Genomic DNA, 18,957 nt, shown 5'->3' with positions numbered 1-18,957 from the left:
AATAAGTGAGACATCATCCTAACTCTTTTATAAGGTGATTTAATTATTTATATTTATACCACCATGTACAAAACTGTTCAAATCACATCTAAACATTATTTCTTCTTATGAATATTTTAGAAGTTGTATTAAGCCAAAGTTCTTTTTATACTCCTTTCAATCACCAAAATGTTTATCCACAATAGCAGCAATAGCTTACATCCCTTGCCACTTGATTTAAATATCTTTCTTTAAACAAAAGAACTTTTCCAGAGCTAAACTATATTATATGAAAAGGGATAATACATATTCATTTTGTATTTATTTTGCATATCTTTCAATATGTACATGCTATACATGTTTTCTCCCTCCAATAGAATATAAGCTTTCTGAAAGCAGGAATTATTTCATCTTTGTATTCCCAGCATTCTGACATATAATAGGTATCCATTTTAATGCTTATTGATTGATTGATTCATAGAGGAGTAAAACTTGAGCAAAGACTTTGAAAGATAGACAGGATTTGGTAGGGATGGAAGAAAAAGACATTCCCAAGGGAAGGGGAGCAGCATGATCAAAAGTACAAAGGTTGAAAAATACAGAACACCACAGATTTACCTGTCACCTTTGTGCAAGAGTTATACTGATTTCTGTATGGTTCCAAGAAGTTTCCTATCTTTTTAAGGTTATAGAAACTCCAGCTAGAAAAACTGAGGTATAAAGAGTATGAGTGACTTTTCTCTTAGAGCCACAGTGACTTAAGTCCAAATAATAAAACCAGTACTTTGCCAACTGTTGAAACCATGAGACCACACTTCCTCTTTAGGCACAAAGGGGGCTTGATTTGGGACTTGATTTTTAAAATCAGATAGACCAGGTGGAAAAACCCTATTAGATCACTAGGGCCCTGCCAAGCCTGTAAGCATTGAATACAGTCTAATGATTTAAAAAAACATTTTTTTCAAATTCTGCTAAAAATGAGCAATTACAAACACTATCAGATCCAGTCTAGCTACAGAAATGATTAAGAGGACAGTAAAAACAAACTGTGGAATATGGAGGAAACTCTGATCTAAGTTTGTAAATTGGCTGACAATCAAATTACATTAGAGGATTCAATTAGTGGAAGATGTATTATAAAGTTTTCTTTAGTTTAACTAAGAAGCATAAGGCTTGGGGGGTTTGCTGATAACACTAGGTGAGTCATCAAATGCTGGATTACTCATCCGGGCTAAGATAAATGTCACCCAGTTTACTTTGATGGATTTACCCCTATATAAATATGCAGACATATATTGATTTTTTTTACATGCTGCTGTTAGTCAGTGTTCTTGACATCTAATTTTCTGGCCTCAGTATTTTTTGCTGTTGCTTCTGCCTGAGTTTTCCAGTGAATTCCAAAAGAGTCTCCCCTGTGTTGAGAGTTGGCAGGAGGAAGAAAGAAGGATGGCAGGCTCTAAATGAGTTTTCAGTTTGTGATGCATGACCTGGGATATGTGTTCTGAAGTTATTGCTTCTTCCAGGCTTTGAGAGCCCTGCCTGTGTTAACAATGAAATGAGTTCTCACTCTGTAAAAACAGAGTTCAGGGTTTTAACCCTGAGATCAGAGTTCATTTATGAATACCTTACTGTACTAATTTAATTTACTTGCTCACAGTCATGAATACATAATACTCTCTTCCCCATTTTTGCCTTTCATATAGGAATCATAATGAGCAATTCTATAAGAGAGTGATTATTCATCTATAAGAAAGTGATTATCCATTGTGAACTCTGGAAAGAAATATTGGGCAAAACATGATGGGACCATGGTTCTCTTGGATACTGAGACACAAAGCAGTTGTGCTAGATGGTCAAGCCAAGAGTAGAATATGTTCTCCCAGTACCTAGCTCTTTACCTTGGTTAGATAGAACCTAGGTACAACAAAAGGACAAGTAGGAATTATTCATGGAGAGTTAGGCCCTTTGAGAAAAAGGATAGAGACATTTTGAAGTAGGGAGGAAAGAATTTGAGTTGATTATAGGGCAACAGAATGAAGTGAACTGAGGTCACATGATCATAAATTTAAAGCTAAAGAGAACCTCAGAGGTCATCTGATAGAGAGACGTCATACATAGAGGCAACATTCTCAAATGGGACCTAAACCAGTTTAAAATATAATTGGGAAATATTTAACAGCATGAAATACAATAGAGCATAGATAATATTAATATGTTGTTTTCTAAGTCAATATGCAACTTGTAGGGATTCTTCTGTTCAGGTTTAGTGGCCCCTGTTTCTATTTGAATTTACACCATGATGTAATGCAACCCCTTTATTTTGCAGATGAGAAAATTAAGATCCAGAGAAGTTAACTGATTTTCCCAAGATCATAGAAGTAGCAAGCAGTTAAGGTAGTATTTGAACTCAGATCCTCTAAATCCAGATTCATCACGCTTCAACACTGGTGATAAAAACCTATTAGGTCAGACCTCTTCACCTAGAGGACAAAGGATATATAGATAAAAGCAGCTGATTAATATTTAGGAATATAGCCCCTGACTATTCATAAAAGGCTCCGTTTTTTTACTACCTTTGATATAAAAATCCTTCAGCCCCCTAATATTCTTAGGTTAAGCAGAATCCATTGACTAACCAGACAGAGTTTGTTTCTTGGGATTCAGATTTTTGAAAGGGAGAGAAAAGAAGTTGGGTTAATTATCCATGAATAGAAGAAAGAGGACTGAGGCAATTGACCTTTATAAAGATACCAAACAGTGGATTGGAGAACTTGAAGGATAACCTTTCATGGAAATCGTAGGATCACAGATTTGGAGCTGAGGTGATATCAGAGGCCATCAAGTTCAACCTCCTTATTTTACCAACTCAAAGGAAGCTGAGACCCTAAAAGGATGAGAGCTCACAGTCATACAGGTAGTAAGCACCATCAGGAAGATTTGAACCCAGTTCTCTGATGCCGATGCCATTGCTTTTTCCATTATGTCAATACCAAATCTTTAAGACTGGAACAGACACATATTTTCCAAGACTATTTTAGGTATAGGGTTAGGTACAGATACAGGAATATTTGTTAGACAAATTTTTAAAGTATCTTATTCTATATGCCTGTGCTCAGGAAGTAGAAGGCTGCTAGCCAGTTTTGTACCACTTGAATAAATAAATCACGGCAAATTAAAGTAGGCTAAATTTTGCAAAGGCAGTTATGGGTGTCACCTAAACAATAGGTAGCACATCAGACTGTAGAAGCAGGCCAAGGGGGACAGGACTGGGAAATTGGAAAGGCCGGAAGGAGACTGGCAGCTACCTTAAATCTATTAGGAGAGAGCTTAAGTCTGGAAAAAGAAGAAAATACAGCTAATATATTCAGGCAAAGAGTAAAGCCCAGCAGTTTAAGCAGCGGGGTTCAGGAACTTAGGCATGGGAACTGGAAAACAAGGATGCTATGTCTTGCCGCATAGCATCCAGATAGGTGCTTGATAATATAACTTATACTGAGGTAACCACTTTTTGAGGAAAGGGTCCTTATACAGTCCTCAAAATGGTTTAGTGCAGTTTTCAGTTATTAAAACTTTAATGTGAAATGTTACATATGTTACATAATGATAAAGCTTTAATAACTTAAAACTGAACAGAGATTTTCAGAGCACCCTGTATAGTCCATCCCCACAGACAAAACTGATCTTAGAATGTGGGCAGATCTGAATCTAAAGGTTTGTTGTTCTGTCATGTCTGACTCTTCATGACCCCATTTGGGTATTTTCATGGCGAGGATACTAGAGTAGTTTGCCATTTCCTTCTTCAGAAGAAGAAATTGAGGTAAACAGAGTTAGATGACTTGCCCAGGGTCACATAGCTAGTAAGTGTCCGAGACCAGATTCCAACTCAGGAAGATGAGTCGTCCTGACTCTAGATTCAGCACTTTATCCACTATGCCACCTAGCTGCCCTGAATCTAAAGGCAGACAAGTAATTAAAATTGATCGAAGCAAGAAAGTGAGAGTAGAGGGAGTCAGGCAATTCCTAAAAATAGATTCTGAAAACTGTAGGCTCTTCTACAAACCACAAATGTGCCCTGGTCTCCTGAAACAAGGAAGCAAGCAGGATCACATTATAAGCAATGTTCTCTTACTTCATTCTGGGCCATTCTTGAAATGTTCCAGAGAAAGGCAGCAAGAATCATGGAAAGAAGAAAAGGAGTCTTGCCAACAAAGCACAGCAGTATAATTTAAGTGTGAAGAGTGGAATATTTCTTGATGATACACATGACAGAGGAGAACATGATTCATTGTAATAAGTCATGTTAGTTGACTACCAAGTAAGAACAGTATTATATAGTGGAAAATGCATAGGACTAGAAATCAAGAGACCTGGGTTCTAGTCCCAGCTCTGCCACCAACTAGCTATCTAACCTTAGACAAATCTCTTCATATCCCTAGGTCTCAGTTTCCTTCACTATAAAATGAGGAGATCAGGGTAGATGAACTCTTAAGGTGTCTTTCAGTTCTAAAAGTCTCAATACAGTTCCTTGCACTCAGAAGAAGAGCCATTCTGAAGCCCGAGTTGGGTTTTTGGCTTTGAGAATTGGCCCATTTTTGGTGCTACCCTTTTTGAAAAAGTTAACGGTTTTAGCTGACATTTCCATGGCACTACTTGCAAAGCAGCTGTGAAGTTAATGATAGTACAAATAAAAAGCTGCTGGTAATTAGGCTGTTGGATAGTCAAGCATTATTGTAGGTTTTGTTTTTTTTTAATTCAATTAGCTGAATAAGAAAATGCCATTGAGACAGACATCCTCCCCTCCTCCAGGATGATTCCAACTGGGTGATAGGATATTAAGATCCTATCCTATTAGGCGTAAATGCAGTTGATATATAGAAAGTTGCTCCTAAATGTTTTGATGGACTCGAAAGTCTCCCAGATGTTGCTGGAAGAGGGAAAAGAAACTATAAGCTATAATAAGTGCTTTCTGTACCTTTGCTGAAATTGTTTTACCTTTCAATTAAAAGGTTTCTTCTGTGTGCTTTGAGAACTGTTGTATACAGTGATCATTGACTACCCATCCTATTGCCTCTGCTAACAAGAACCTGCAGGCACTGGAGGTAGCTTTGAAACTTCTGTTTATTATCATTTTTCAATCCTAGTTGTTGCATTTTCAGAATGCACAAATAGATTCAGAGAGGTGAAGCGAAATGTTCTTTGACTTTCACTAAGAAGTGATGGCCACAACAGCTGGAAATGCAGGACTTTAACATAATGGAAAGGGATCTATTTTTCTATGACTGCAGGGCATTACTCACCCAACTCCCCCATATTCACAAGGAAAAGGGAAAAAACCAGCATAAACTGCCCAGGATGAGTCAGGTTTCAATGGAGCATCTTTGCTCAAAAAGCAGAAACTGCTTTTCATTTTATATGCTTGAGCCTGGAAATACAATGCAGGACCTATAATGTAATTCCCTGAGCTTCTGCCTCTTTCATGGTGGGTGGAAAAGGCATTTTTATTTTCTTCCACTCTAAAGAGTGAATGAAAGTAATACTCTTATAAATGGTTTTTGTCAGACAAAGGGTAGGCAGAACAGCCTACATAGACCATCTTTCCCCTCAGCTACTATCCTTTCACTTGAACACAATTAAACTGCTCTGTACCCATTTTCCCCCCATCATCCCTTTCGTCTCCTTGCAGTTTCAACCCACATTTGAATGTTCTTCCCATGGAGGAGTGTGCTGGTAAATGTTTAACAGCTGGCTCTCCAGGGGGAAAAAATGTATGCATGACACACTTGAAAGTTTAATTTACATTAACATTTTCTCTATCACTTTCTTAAGTCTAGACAGTTAACAAAAGAATAAATCATAGTCTGATTTGTAATGTTTGCTGATTTCCAAGATATAGATGCTCACACTGAAAAATGGTACTCAGGAGCCTGCTCAAGCTGGCTGTAGCACATGCCTGTACCCATCCATTCCATGTAGCTTCCATGTTTGTGGCAGTTTCCTGATGGACTCTCCATTAATGAGATCATATACCCTTTTTGTTATATCATAAGCATGACAAGATATTATATCTTGATATATTGTATTTTGTGGCCTCTATGGAGAATGATTCAATTTGGTTTAACTTTGTGTCCAGATATAGATACACAGATGGGGCAGGCTATCTTGTCAAACTCCTATTTAAAACACAAAGCCTTAAGGGTCAAGTGAGTGGTAGAGATTAATCTGTAGGAGTTCAGGGATCTTCTCAGGCTGGAGTAACAGGGATTTTTTTTTCATTTTCTGGAATCTGTGTCCTAAATGTGCTTCTCTCTGGCTAATTAAACTTGGTATTATATGTTTTTTGATTAGGGTTTTTTTTTTTTAACCTGCGAAGAGAGTGGGCAGTGAGCACCAGTGAAGAGATGACTAACAAGGTAATCGCTATGTGATTACAGTGTGGGCTGCCAGGCCTGGCTCAGTCCTTGTGTTGTCTCTGCTTTTATCCAGACTCTACACCGAAATAAGTCAGTTAATGATAGCTAGGTTGCCTGCTTCATATGTCACATTGCTACAAACCAGACAAAAGATACCCTCTGTATTCAAAAGCGTGAACCCGTTTGAGTCCTTGCACAATTAGTACAGTTTATGGCTGCTTTCTTTCTACCTCCTTCCCTGTCCTTTTGTCCTTTGTCAAACATTTCCTCTATAACTCACATTAGTATTTCTGTAATGTAAAAGAGCAGCAAAATAGTGTCTCTTTCTTTGCATTTCTCATCCTAATGATTGAGGGCTGGGCAATATAGGAATTTGGGGTGAGTCAGAAAAGATTTATCTTTTTCAATACTATATATGGCTTCTATACGCTAGTCTGTGAGTACATTGGAAGACAAATCAGGAAAAGGAGGATGATTTTGCTTCAGAGCAAGACATATTTTAGTCAAGTCAACAAATATGTAAGTCAATAACCATTTATTAAGCACCTACTGTGGTAAGTGGTAGTGATACAAAGAAAGGCAAAAGAAAGTCTCTGCCCTCAGGGAGTTACAGAGTAATAGAGGAGACAGCATTCAAATGATCATGTACAAACAAAATATATACAAAATAAATGGGAGACAATCTCAGAGGGAAGGCACTAGCATTGAGAGGGACCAAGAAAGGTATATTGTAGAAGATGGTATTTTAACTGAAATATGAAGAAAGCCAGGGAAGCCAGGATGTGGAGATGAGGAAGAAAATTCCAGGACTGGTAGATAGCTACTGGAAATGCATAGAACTGGGGAATGGAGTTTCTTGTATGAGGAAAAGGAAAATAACTCACTTATATGGCGCTTTACTATTCCTAACTTCTTTACATATTTTATTTGTTCCTACAATAACTTTGTGGAGGTAGGTAAGAGAAATATTATCCCTATTTTGCAGATGAGAAAGGGATATAAAGAGGTTAAGTGTCCTGTCCAAGATAATATATTTATTAAGTGGCAGAATCAGTACTCCAAGTCCCGAAAACTTATACCAAGATGATAATTTACATTTAAATGGGTTGCATTTAAAAGTTACATCATTTTTTAAAGGTATAGAGTATATCATAGCTATTAAAGGAAGTGATTCTGAAATCATCCAATCACTTCATCCTGAAAATCAGGTAATATATGAACTGGTCAATTGACATTGGACTAATGTGGAGCTAAATCTTTGGCAAAGATTAATATGAACAAGTTGACTATTCATTCTTAAAATTCATTTTCATTTGAGTTATCTGAGGCCAGTAGAGCTATTCCCCATAGATAGTCATGACCTAGAAGACCATTCTGAGTACTGATATGCAAATGAACACATTCTTACTTACCATTCTTCATTATTTCAAAAGTTAGTATTTTGTAGAAAATATTTTATAGAAATAATGCTATTCTAAACAGATGATGCGTCATTTCCTATGCAAGACCTTTCCTAATCTCACTTAGTTGGTAACATTTCCTCCCTCTTGAAATTACTCTTTTTTGTATGTGTTCACTTTTGTATATATTTGTCATGTCTCCTGCCAGTGGAATCTAAACTCCTTGAGGGCAGGGACTATTCCTTTTGTGTTTTTGTATGTATGTCTAGCACTAAGCACAGTGCGTTGTATGTAAGTGTTGAATAAATGTTAGTTGAATTGAATTGAGCATATATACAGGCATAGAATTTATCACATTTCATTTAATCAAGTTCTTATAATACTGTACAAGGTCTTACTTTGTATCTAACTAAGCTACATAATATTGTTCCTCTTAATTTTTGCCAGCTAAGTTGTCCACTCCTTTTCTTTGTGCAGTATTTCCAACAGCAACATCTAAATCATTAATATGCCCAAATATATGTGGGTCTATATTTGTATTCCTCATTTGAAGAAAATTAAACATAAGGAAACAATATGATGCAGTAGAAAAGGCAATAGCATTAGAGTTAGAAGACAAGGGTCAAGTCCTGCTTCTGATCCTTGATGATACTGGGCAGGGCACCTCATTTTCCTCATCTGTGAAATGAGAGAGTTGAGCTTAGATGGCTTCTGAGATTCATTCCAACTCTGGATCTATGAATGTATAACGTGCACACACATCTAAATTTATAAGACAGATGAATTTAAAGTAATTATTCACACTGTGAAAGGATTTGCTAGTTTTTCTTTAGACAGCCAACTAGCTGGTTTGTATTCTTTCTTATCTACAACTTTTCAAGAACTTGCATGTTGTACAAAGTACAGCTGCTACGTGAATGATTAGGCAGAAATGGTTCTGACCTTCCGAAGACTTCTGGTATATAAGACTGTCGAGACTGACCACATAGAACATATGCTTTAATACTTCAAAAGAGCAGTTATTTTGTCCATGTGGTAATGCTTTCACCACATCATTTTCTCCACAAAACAACTCTGTGAAGTACATACTACAGATATTATTATGCCCATCTTACAGAGAAGAAGATTGATTCTCAGAGAGTTTATGCCATTTGTCACATAGCTGGTAAGTATTGGAGGTGGGATTTCCACCCAAGTCCATCCCACTTTTCACTACAAAATGGCTCCATTCCTCAGTGGATGTTCTTATAAATTTATGTAGAGGATATAGAGACAACTAAATAGCACATACTTTATAGAAAGAGGATACATTTTAATTATTATTTCTGTTGTTTTTAGTCAAATGTATCCATGTCCACCCTGATTTGGGCATTCCCTCCAATTATTCAGATTGCAGCCCATCAATGACTGCCCATTTTTGCAGTGCTTGCCTGCCTATATCCTTCCATAATTTAACCACAAAGGGCCCGGCCAATGTGCTGGAGACCTCTTTTGTTTTCTCCTGGTAGTAAACTATTACCAGTGGAGCACTATGGCTGACCACCTGTCACCTTTCATTCTTGCCCCATGAGCAGGCTATCTTTTTTTCCTATTAGACATTTCCTTGAAGACATCTTTTACTTTGGTTTTTTAAAGTTTCGGATTGTGTGTTGTAGCCTAGTCATACCCATCACACTTCTCCATTTCTTTTTTGTGGTATTAATTTTAATTCTTTAGAGACTATTGTATTCCACATCTCTCTACCAAAAAATGGCAGTGATAGGATGCTGTAAAGAGAGTAAATCTTTGTTTCCATGAGAAGCTTAGTATAATAGGAGCAATATCTGAACCTCTCTGTCTATGTAGGTTAGACTAGTTTTTCCCTAAAAAATATTGAGACATTTCCCAATACTTGGTTTGTCCAATATCAAACTACCAGGGTGCTGGCCTGAGTCAGGCCCAGCCTAGAACATTTGGGTCATTAAAGGAGCTTTGTAATTTCCCAAAGACAATTCAGCTCACCTTTCTGTTCAACTCCAGGCCTAACATATCTATGCTGTCTATACAACATCTATACTTTCTGACCTGAATATACTTGCTGATAGACAACCTCTAGGTTAGAAAATAGGTTTTCTATCTAAAAACGTCTTAAGTGATTATAGAGCTGTTCCAAAACTTGTGATGTTCCAAGGCTTGATGATGCCAGCACAATGTCATCAGTAGAAAGAGCATCTGAAGAGCCTCACTGACTGCAAAGGATCCTTCTTCAACTTGGTTGCTACTGGATCTCCTATGTCATAGAGATAAAGACCTTCGGTAAATCTATAACCCTTGTTTTTTACTTTGACTGCTGTTTACAATCAAGGGGTCATTCTTTTAGGGAATTTTGAGTGATTTTTGAGGTGTAGATAGCAGGTACCTCATTACAAAAGAACCTTTAAAATGATGTTTTCTCTACTGAATAAAATACTTTTTCATAATCTACAAACAGTAAGTACATTATTCAGTCAGTTATGAAATTGTAAATATTTGACCCATCAGTTAAGAAAGTATTTTTTCTCTACTAATAGCATCATTAAGGATGCCCTAAATTCACATATAGATGGCTCACATAAATACTTTGTAAAAATTGGAGAGTAGGGCAGCTAGGTGACATAGTTAATAGAGCACTAGCCCTGGAGTCAGAAGGACCTAAGTTCAAATCCAGCCTCAGACACTTGACACTTACTAGCTGTGTGACCCTGGGCAAGTCACTTAACTCCAATTGCCTCACAAAAAATAAAAATAAAAAAATTGGCGAGTAGACATAGAGGTTGCTTGTTGGTGATGTATCCTTTGGCCCATTTTTTTTTTATATTAATAAGGCCTATTTTTCCCCTTTTTCATTTCTTTTACTTTCCTTTTAAAAAAATATATCTTTCATATCAATCCTTCAACATTCTCAGGTTTCTCCTTCAGCATGGATCTCTTTTTATATACGCCTGGTCCATTCTGGCTACTTTCCCCATCTTTGTCCTCTTCAGTGCCATTTTGGCCAGTTCTATAAGTTTACCTAAGACTATGACAACAGAGGGCACATCGTGTTCAAAACAGTTTATTTTAATATTCTTTACCAATCTTTTCTGTTTTTCTTCTCCTTGTTGTTCTCCCTTTTTTTCCTTAAATACCCTTGGGATGCATTTTGCAGAAATGTGCTGAGAAAAATGCTGCATCCCTGCCATGAGGGACTTAATTGAGTTGGTCCCAGATACTCTTTGGGAGAGACATGTGGAGAAAGCTCTAGGGAGTGGTATAAAGAGAAGGACTTTGGAATGACAGACATGTATCCTATGGCTATATCATATCTATGGACTCCCTTGAAATTTTAGAGACGACTAGGAATAATGCTCCTCCAAGTGATATTGTTCCCTTTCTTCTTGGTTGGGCTGAGATCTTTGTGTACTTCCAGATAAAAAACACATTTACTCTTGCTAGGTAGCCTAGACTTAAAATCAAGAAGACCTACAGTTTATCATATACACACATACACATATATACATATATATAAATAAATATGTATGTATACACACATGTTTGTACATAGTTTTTTTTGCGTGATGTCTCCCCGTATTATACTGTGAGTTCCTTGAAAATGGTGACTGTTTTTTTCCTTTTTTTTTTTTTTGCATCCCCAGTGCAACACTAACTGGCACATAACAGGCACTTAAATGCTTATTGACTCTTCACAGACGCTGGTTGGAACATATAAATCATATCTATCAGGGCAGCTAGGTGGCGCAGTCAGTAGAGCACCGGCCCTGGAGTCAGGAGGACCTGAGTTCAAATTCGGCCTCAGACACTTGACACATGTACTAGCTGTGTGACCTTGGGCAAGTCACTTAACCCCAACTGCCCTGCCAAAAAGCAAAAAAAAAAAAAATCATATCTATCCATATTTCAAATTGGATGTCAGGGAGACATCTTAAGCTCAACATGTCTGAAACTGAACTCATCACCTCTCCCCCTAAACCTTTCCCTCTTCTAAACTTACCTACCTTGATTGAAGGCACCACCAATCCTTCTAATATCTCAAGTTCATAATTAAAGGATTATTCTGCGTTCTACTTTTCCTCATCCCACACATACAATTAGGTGCCATATCTTATCATTTCTACTTCACAGTGCCTCTGCCACCTGACCCTTTTCTGTTCACATAACTACCACCTGAGTTCAGGCCTTCATTAACTCTTGCCTAGATCATTGCTACAGCCTCCTAATTGTTTTGTCTCAAGTCCCTTCCTACTCCAGTCATTCCTACACACTTCTGTCAAAGTAATTTTCCTTAAGCGTATTTGTGACCACGTGTCTATCCTATTCAACCAACTCTAATACCCTCCTCTTGCCTCTAAGATAAAATATAAAGCCCTCTTCTCAGCCTTTGAAGCCCTTCTTAACCTTGCCCCAACCTATCTTTCCAAACTCACTAAATGTTACTGAACCTCCTGCACTCAGTGATCCAGCCAAACTAACTTTCCTTTTTTTCCCTCATACACAGCATTCCCTCTCCCATCTTCATACAGTTTTACTGACTGGCCCGCTGTATCAGTAAGGCAGTAATAACAATGTAGATGATAATTGTCAAAATGCTTATGTGGTTCTGTATCACAAAGCATACTAGACTCTCCACATAGAAGGCAGAAGAGGTAAACCATTTATTCAGACACCAGAGGACCATATCCCACAAGCCATTTATCCAATGTATCAGAGCAGTAAAATATTCAATACACAATATCACAACATGGAACCTCGCCATCCCAAAATCTCTCTGACCCCCTGCTGGGGTCTTCCCAAAACAAACTCACAGTACAGGTAAGGCAGCCTGTTCAGTTCTAACCATTACTCTCTCTCTCTCTCTCTCTCTGAGCATTTCCTGTGGCATAACTTCCTTTACTGTCAGGAAGCTCCTCCTACCACATGTGACTTAGGCTTCCTGTGACATAAGCAGGTCGCATGGCCTATTAATGGATAAGAAAGATCTTCAAATCTAAATTGCTAGTACATTCGGCCCCAAGATCTTTCTTATCCATTATATAAGGCAATGGGAATCCTGGGATAACTGGTTTCAACAGAACTTTACACAACAATATAACAGAGATGACACAAGATAAACATATAAAACAATGTCATCATTCCCCCCTCAGATGAATGGGGCTCAAAATCTTGGGGTAAATGGCAAAAGTCTCATTGTCCAAAGCTTCTTCTTACTGAAATTGAATGTAGAGCTGTCCCTTCCCCAAAAGATTAAGAATCCTATTCAAGAGGTCAGTTCCGTAGCAAGCTGGCATCTGGAACTCAGTTGACACCAGGTCCACGGATGACACATCACAGTCGTGGACAGGTCCAGAGATGACACATCATAGTTGTGGACAGGTCCAGAGGTGACATCCATACACTTCAGAAGTTGACATCTGGCTTAAGCCATAAGGCATCTGCAGGTAGATGGTACTAAGTCTTCAGGAAACAAATCTCACAAACAAATTTAGTAGACAAAAGCCAAAAAGAAACAGAGAGGCTGTCATAGCCTCATTCACGATAGAATACATGAGTCAAGGGTACAATTTCATAATTAATTTCTCCTGGGTAAACCACTGTTACATTATTATCTTTCCCATGTGCTGTAATTTCTGCAGCCTTTGGAACATCATCTGGCTTCCATTTTACCCATACTTTAGCTCCCAATTTTATTCTATCAGTAGAACCAAATCCTTCCTTTCCTCTGATAGTTACTTTGGAAGGAGGGTCAGTTTTCACAAGGGGTATTGTTTCACAAAGAATAATAATCAATTGAACTATTCTATCATTTTTACACAACTGTATAGGTTCTTCACCCAAATTCTGGAGTGTCACAATAATTTCTCCTTGATAACTAGAATCTATCACTCCAACCAATACATGTATTTCTTGAGCTGCTAATCCTGGTTTAGGTAATATCCATCCAAAATGATTCTTAGGGATTCTCATACATAGCCCAGCAGAGATTTTTCTTATCTCTTTTCTATCCAACCAAAAGTTTTCTAAACAATGTAAATCATATCCTGCCAAACCAGGTATTCCTGGATATGGTGGTGGGACATCTTCCCTCACAGTCTAATACTCAATATTTTGGATCTTATGTGTCTTCTGTTTTCTAATTTGTAGATTAGGGGTCATCATTCTGGCTAGAGGTGTACTTCCTCCTAATGGTTTATTATTCAAATTACATAAAGCAGTGAACAAATCACCCTTCCAATGTTGATATGAATTATTAGAACTTAACTTTCTTAACTGTTCTTTCAACAATCCATTCATTCTTTCTATCAACCCAGATGTTTGTGGATATTATGGAATATGATATATCCACTCTATATTGTTCAATGAATAATATCTCTTCATCTCATTATCTTTGAAATGTGACCCATTGTCACTTTGAATCTGCATTGGGGTTCCATAATGTAAACTTATAACATCTGGAGTTTTACAGGTGTTTTTCTGGGTTGCATTTTTATAAGGACAAGCCACTAGTACACCTGAATAGGTGTCAACACAAGTACGTATAAATTTGCATCCTTTTTTGGGGGGCAGTGGTTCAATATAATCTATATGCCAAATCAGGGCTGGAACTTCTCCCCTTGCTATTTCCTCAGTTACTACCAGAGGAACAGTATGTTCCTTTTCCAATTGACATACATGACATTCCTCTGCTACCTGCTTTAACAACGAATAAGAGGCGCAGCTAGGTGCTGCAGTGAGTAGAGCACCGGCCCTGGAATCAGGAGGACCTGAGTTCAAATCCGGCCTCAAACACTTGACACATGTACTAGCTGTGTGACCTTGGGCAAGTCACTTAACCCCAACTGCCCTGCCAAAAAACCCTAAAACAAACAAACAAAAAAACCCCAATGAATAAGAGATACTGATACCTCGATCTTGTGCCCACTGGTGTATGGCCTGGACTCCTAAATGGCCGGTCATTTGCTGGACCCATTTTGCTAGCACCGGATCATCAGCCGGTGTCAGAGTAGGGACAATATGTTCAGTAGCAATCTTTGCTAGTCGATCAGCATGTGAGTTGTATTTACATTCTAGCATAGTGAGGAGCGTCTACATGAAAAACTGACAAATTAGTAACCAAAGACATGTCCCATATATCTTCCCATAATTCTTTGCCCCAAACTTGTTTACCATGAATTTCCCAATTTTGATTTTTCCACATTGGCATCCATATAGCTATCCCATTAGCTACTGCCCACAAGTCAGTAAATATATGACACTGCCCTCCGTCCTCTGTTTTAATAGCTTGATGTACTGCCGTAAGTTCAGTATATTGGCTACTTCCATCTATCCCAGTATTTTCCAAAGTTCTCTTAGTACATGGGTTATAGACTACTGCTTTCCAATGTCTTTTATGGCCCAAATATTTTGCTGTCCCATCAATAAACTATGCATGTTTCTTCTGTTCTGCAGTCAGTCCATCATATCAGTCATTCCATTTTACCAAGGATTGTACCAACTGTTGCCTTGGTTCAGAGCATTTGTCATTTCCATCAATGTCGATGCTTGTGGTAGATTCATGTAGAGCAGAAACTCTACTTTTGCCTGTTTTCGATCTATTCTGAATATACCATTGCCATTTAATTATGCTGGCCTTTTGCACATGTCCAATTCTGTGAGATGCTGGGGTACTCATTACCTAAGTCATAATTGGGATTCCAGGCCTTAATATCACTTCATGGCCCAGAGTCAGTTGTTCAGGCTCTACCAAAGCCCAATGTGCAGCTAACAACTGCTTTTCAAAAGGTATATATTGTAATCCAGATGAAGGTAGTTTCCTTGACCAAAATCCTAAGGGTACATTTCTGCTTTGTTGTTTCTGCCATAAACTCCAATTCAAATAGCCATCGTACAGTCACTTGTAATTCCACTGGTCCACTTTGCATAGGTCATAAATCCAGAGCCAATTGTATAGCAGCTTTAGCTTCTTCAAAAGCTTTACTCTGTTCAAGTCCCCAATCAAATTCATGTTTTTCCTGGTAACTTTATATAAGAGTTTCAGAATCTGTCCAAGATGTGGAATGTGGTGCTTCCAATATCCAAACAGTCCTATGAACTTCTGTGCCTCCTTCTTATTGGTGGGGATAGGAAAATCTTCAGTCTTTTGTCAAGCTTTTGGGAGAATTTCTCGCAGTCCTTTATTCCACTGTATACCCAAAAACTTTACAGTTTGAGCTGGCCCTTGAATCTTTGCAGGGTTAATTTCCCATCCTTTGCTTTTCATATGCTCATTTAAAAGTATCAAACTCTTCTCCACTTCTTTTACATTTTCTCCCTGTATCATAATATCATCTATGTAGTGGATAAGCTGTACACCAGGTAACTTCAATTTATCCAAATGTTCGGCCACAATCCTATGACAAATAGTTGGACTGTGCAGATATCCTTGTGGCAATTGAGTAAAAGTATATTGTCAGCCCTGCCACGTGAAAGCAAACTGGTCCCATTGTTTGGAGTCTATTGGGATCGTAAAGAAAGCATTGGCTAAATCAATAACTGTGTACCAAGTCCCATCATATTTCTGGATCCTTTCTATTAAAGTAACAGTATCTGGAACAGCAGCTTACAAGGCAGGAGGTCACTTTATTCAGTTGTCTATAATCCACTGTCATTCTCCACATTCTATCTGACTTTTGTACTGCATACAGAATTATTCCATTGAGTGGTTGTAGGAACTAACACTCCTGCTTCAACATATTCCTTTATAGTATTGGCAATTTCATCTTGCCCACCTGGCACACAATACTGCTTCAAAGTAATTACTTTAGAAGGTTCAGGTAAAGTAATTGGGTCCATTTTTACTTTACCCACTAAAACTGTATTAATTCCCATCTTTCTTACTGCAAATTGATATCTCCCCTCAGGCAAATTCAGTCATGCCTTTCAATACATCTATTCCAATGATGTATTCAGGAATGGGTATAATGACCACGGTATATTCTTTCTTAGGCAGTTGTCCAGTTTTCATCATCAGTTTAACTTGTCTGGCTGATATTTCAGCCCCAACTAGCCCTGTGATGGTAATAGGAGGTCCATGCTTAAACTTGTCAGGGTTTCCATAAATCAAGCTGGCCTCTGCCCTATCAATGCCCTAGTTATAGTATTTGATCCATTCTTCCAATATATAGTCAGAATAATATGGGAATCTCTAATCCCATCTATGTGTTTCTTTAATCTGAACTGGGGCTTGGCCTATTCCCTATTCTCCTTAAAGGTGTGACTCACTTGGATACAAGGGTTGAAGATCTGTAGGATTTGTAGGGGCAGTTCTTACTTCTCTATTACATTTGCTATTAAGCCCCTTATCTCTGTACATTTTGTATAGGTCATCAGTTGGAATGCCCTTTAGTCTTTTAAAATCTACCCATGCTTTCATTAGAGCAGTAAACATTTCTTTCCTTGTCATTCTATTCCGACATTGAATCTGCTGGATTTTTACCATTCTCTCCCAAGGCAATTTATCATTTCCCCAGTCTCCTAAGTCACTTAACTGTGAAATCTTATCCAGCACCTCTGAAAGAGAGTTCCCTACTTCTGCAATCGGCAGAGTCAAAATTACATGTTTATAAGTAGGGGGTGCCATTTTAGCTATCAAATTCCTATGAGAGACTCCCAAGGGAGTTTTATAATAAACTTCAGCGTTCCCTAACATAATAGCAGTCTTCATTACCTCCTCCTTTAACTTTCTCATGCAGTCCCTAATTGAATAGGGTCTATTTGCGGTAGGCCACATAGTATCAGCAGGATATTTTCTTTTATAGCCTGCCACAGTCAAAACTATCTTTCCATTTAGTTAGAATTTCCTTCTTTCTTTTAGTTTCATTTACAGTAAAAATGCCAATATTTGATTTAGTTTTTATATCACCTTTATTTCCAAATATATCCCTTTCTCCTTCTTGCCCCAGAGAATCAAACCTCATGATAAATAATTTTTTAAAAGAGAAGAAAAAAAAAAGAAAAGCAGGTCACCAAAACTAAACAGTACATCAACCAAATTATACAGTATGTACTATGTTCCATATCCATATTCCCCCCACCACTTCAAAGAAGGGCGCTAAATTTTCTCTTCTCTTTTTTTTTGGTGGAGGGGAAGGGGAGACAGCCAAGCTTGATTATTATAATTACACAACTTCAGTTTTATTTGTTCTTGTTTCCATTTGTATTATTGTAGTCATTGTGTATATTGTTTTCCATGTCCTTTATTTTTGATTCAGTTCATATAAGTCTTCATGTGCTTCTCAGCATTCCTTGTCATCTTTGTTTCTTACAGTACAGTAATGAAATGTAAAATTGAAAATTGATTTTAATTATATTTTTAAATCTTAGTCAAACTGGCATAGTTTTTACTACTCTTCCATGCCATGTAAGTCCAAAATCCTTACCTTTATGGCTTCACCTTTCCACTACTAGCCAGAGAAACTTACTTAAAAGCCAAGCTTCTGTCTTGTAATTACCTCCACCCAGGACTCTCTTCTGTTGTGAATTTAATCTCTACCCTAGTAACCTCACTCACTACTGATTTACTCCGAATTCAAGTTCCTTTGTAACCTTACCCATAACCAACTTTACTCAAATTCAAATTGATTCAATTAAAGCCATTCAATCAAAGCAGACTTCTCCTGTTGCCCCGTGGGAACTTTGGTCTTGTCACTCAAATCATATATCTTGACTGTAGCTAAGGGATTTCACAAGGTGAGATCCAAATGATATAACCCCAATTCTGAGTGTGTCATAGCCAATCATAAGAAGACACACCTATGTTGCTCAAGATTTTCTCTGTCATCTTGCTAATTGTTGGGGCAGTTAGTTGGTACAGTGGATAGAGCACTTCCTGGAGTCAGGAAGACTTTCTTCCTGAGTTCAAATCTGGCCTTGGACTATGTGACCTTGGGCAAGTCACTTAACCCTCTTTGCCTTAGTTTCCTAATATGTAAAATGAGCTAGAGAAGGAAATGGCAAACCACTCCAGTATCTTTGCCAACAAAGCTCCAAATTGGGTCACAAAGCATCAGATACAACTGAAATGACTCAATAACAACTTGCTAACTGTTATAAAACACCCTGTCAGCCCTCACATGGGGTCTTTGGACACTGAGAGAGACCATTGACCCAATTTATTG

Source organism: Trichosurus vulpecula, chromosome 8 (genome assembly GCF_011100635.1).
Source record: "Trichosurus vulpecula isolate mTriVul1 chromosome 8, mTriVul1.pri, whole genome shotgun sequence".
Lineage (NCBI taxonomy): Eukaryota > Metazoa > Chordata > Mammalia > Diprotodontia > Phalangeridae > Trichosurus > Trichosurus vulpecula.
Note: the sequence above shows the minus strand (reverse complement) of the source record.